This window comes from Hipposideros armiger, unplaced genomic scaffold, assembly GCF_001890085.2.
Source record: "Hipposideros armiger isolate ML-2016 unplaced genomic scaffold, ASM189008v1 scaffold_184, whole genome shotgun sequence".
Lineage (NCBI taxonomy): Eukaryota > Metazoa > Chordata > Mammalia > Chiroptera > Hipposideridae > Hipposideros > Hipposideros armiger.
The window spans coordinates 2,045,029-2,048,677 of NW_017731534.1; positions in this window are offsets into that span (position 1 = coordinate 2,045,029).

Sequence of the window (3,649 nt, forward strand, 5' to 3'; positions counted from 1 at the left end):
GGGAGCTGGCTGGGATCAGCCAGGGACACTAAGGCTTTAGGTTAGCAAGCTTGGGTCTCCAGGTAGATACAGGCCTGGGGTGAGTGGCCTTGGAGCAGTTTGGTGGGGACCTGTGGGACAGTGCTTCTGCCTTAAACTGCTTCCAGGCAACACAAGTGCAAAGAGTAAAGACCCCAGCTTGCTGATAGGAAAAGCTTATGGACTAAGGGACTCAGTTGCTCATGGACTATGGACTTGCAGTTTCAACATACATCACCACTCTGGGACTTTCCACCATGGACCTGCTTCACATGCTTGGGACTTGCTACTGTGGACTTGTAGACAGTTTCTATTTGCCTCAGTTTAACCTTGCCTTGCTATACCATTGGTTTATATTGGGTATAACATAGCTTGTTGTTGAGAGAAACAATTTCTCCTGAGTTTTAGCTTTAGGGAATCGCTCCCTAAAAATGAGGAAATCGCTTCCCCTTTAAGAATCTTGTATGCCCAATAAACGAGGTCTCAGTTTTGCCACCAGCAGACTGAGTCCCTCCTGTCCCCGCACTTTGTCTCTCTTCTCTTTTATTTCTCGTCTCCCTCCCAGTCCTCTCAGGGACCCATTCGGTGAGCTCCTGGCTGACAAGCCAGGGGCATTCAGTTGAGTGAGCTGGTCTTGTTCAGAATGAAATTCAGGTAATTATATATCTAGAGCGATAATTGCTGGACCATAGAGTATTGTTGTTCAGCTTTTGAAATTACTGCCATTTTCCCAAAATGTACTAATTTACATATATCTTGGCTGAAACTTGTCTGTCTTCTTCATTTCAGACATTATGGAGGGTTTATAGTAATGTCAAAATGTTAAAATTGGCATTTCCATGATGACCAATTAAGTTTACCACCTTTTCATATAATTATTGGCTATCCCTTTTTGTAAAGTATCTATTTAAGTCTTTTGGCCATTTTTCTACTTGTCCTTTTCTTATATATTTATTACAGTGCTTTATATTTTATAGATGTTCTTACATTGGTTACATTTTTTAAAAGAAGCATCCAAATGAAATCAAAAGTAAAAAAATTTTGAGTGCATTTGTAAAAATAAGTTATGACTTAGGTGGAAAGCAAATGGCTGTTTAATACCATAACCTAGAAGAGCATTTGCATTCCCATTTTTTAAGAACCAATTTTTCTCATTCTTGTTCATAATCATTAAAAATGTATAGGTCATAGAAGATTATATATAATACCATATAAGGACCTCACTCCAGTTAGGATATTAAGGGTTGTAGGTTTACATTTTCTAAGTCCTTTGAAAGGAGCTTATTATGAACATACTGTTTTGTTTTTCTTAAGACAGAAAAATCTGAAAATGTGTTTTGTTTGTTTTTGTTTTTTTCAAACGATGGTCTTTTCACTCTACCCACACTTCTTAATGGGTTTACTTTAATTGGTCAGATCTGAAAGAAATTTTCAATGTGATATCTGCAGCGTCTATTATGTTTACAAATTCAATAAACTTCTAGAACTAAAACACGTTCCAGAGTTTATTATGATTTTTTCTTCTTGATGTCTGTAAAAGCTCTAATATTTGTCTAGAGTATTAGAATGTTTTCTGGTATAGTATTAACAAAATGAATATTGCCAGAGTGCTACTATTCCTCAAGTTTTCCATTTTCTCATGTTTCTTATTTCTTCTAAATACTCCACACTGCTCAAAAAATATTCACTCCATCAATTAAGTCATTAGACATAATCAAAAGTGAAAGGAGATATATTCAATATACTTCTCAAGGGGGGAAATAATTCAAACAAGCTCTCCTCGAAAGCAGAGTATAAGCAGAGAAGAAAATATATTTGTTTACAGCCCTGGTCTCCTAACAAAAAACAAAAAAAAAATGGTGTAAATGATGAATCATCAACAATATTATTTTGTTTTCACAAATTTAAAATTCATACACATTTGTCATATCCAGAGATCTCAAAGATAATTTCCAGCTGGATATAATGGAACCCATGCTGACAATATTAATCAAAGTAAATCCAAGATTCTGGGAATCATTGCTTTCTTTTATGCAGAAAGTTGCATCGCTGGTTTCTCCTCCTATAGTTTCATACAAAGCAGGAATAAAAAAATAAGAACAAAGACTACAGAACATGTAAGGATATGATAATTGTAGTTATTTTTTGTCTCATGTGTGAGCACTGGGAAAAAAACACCTCCTATAACTGAAAATTATTAACATTTAGATCCTGTATTCCTTCTTTTTAAACTCATCTGTAAGAAGGTCAGAAGCAAAAGGCTTTTGTTAACTGTACAGGTTGGATTGTCCTAGGCTTTGAAAATGTGTTTTAAACAGAGACTGAATCATTATGGACGAGCATATTGGATTTGCAAGTATTTGACTGTTTTCGTACTTCATGCCTGAATGTTTTCCAACTCTCTGTACCATAGATGCTTCCCACACATTGAAATGTCTTACAGTTGTATTCAGAGTAAAGGACACCAGGCAAGGAATTCTATCTTGCAAAGAAAGTCCAACTATATATAACATTCATTTGGCTGTCAAAACAGAAAAAGGCTGCCTGACAAATATCTAAATATCACAGTGTTCATGGAGGCTTATTGTCTGAGGGTTGTGTTTTACATTTACATTTAAACATGCTTATTGTATTTATTGCTCATATAAAGATTTTCTCATTTTAGATTTAAATGTTGTGTATACTATTTTTTTGCAGTTATGAAAAGCCACATTTTATGCAGTAAAGATGAATTAGTTGTCAGTAAAGTGGAGTTTTAAATATTCAGAGGGCAGAAAAATATATGAAAAAAATGTTTTTTATGTTATTTAACTCATAACTTTTAGTAAGACTTTATAAAAATCATACAAATATGGCAAAATATTGTTTCTCTTTTCCAGATTATTATCACCAATAGGCTGTTAAAGGTCTGTCTTCCCTTGCTCCAAATAAAATTAAGTATTATACTTTTAAGTCTGTAATCTTTGCTTGAAATAGAATTAGGGCTTAAAAGATATACTAGAATCTTCTAAAGGTTTCAGATGCATTCAAATTCTGCATGTATACAAACTCAGGGAATTGTAGGAGATAACCAAAGTTAAGTTTTGGAGTCCTGTTATCTTTGTTTCTGTGCCCTTTACATTTCCTTTCTAGGATCCCTTTCTTCTTGGATGCTCAGTAATGTTCTCATGTTAGCTCCTTTTCCCTTGAGGGAAAGCTATATGATGGATTAATTCTTTCAAATAAAGGGATCATTTTTTTCATCTTCAAGATTCCTTGTGCTATTTGGATATTTGTTTGTTTGTTTTGTTTGTGACCCCGTTTACCCTCTTCTACTACCCCTCTCCTCCCTTATCCTCTGGTAACCACTACTATTTGGATTTAAATAAAAATTTCTGGAAAAATAAGCTGTTTAACCCAAAGAAATGCAATTTTGATGTCTCCATTGCCTCCCTCCCCTTCTCTCCCTTCTCCTCCTCTTCCTCCCTTCTCTTCCCCATCCCTCCTCTCCCTCCCTCCCTTCCTAGTCAGAGCAAATTGGGCTCATGTGGGCTGTAGATACAGAGTGTAGGTTGAAGGATCTTAGTAAATGCTAAATTGAATGCATTAAACAGAAAGAAAGCAAGAACTGGATTGGGTGGTGATGGCTCAG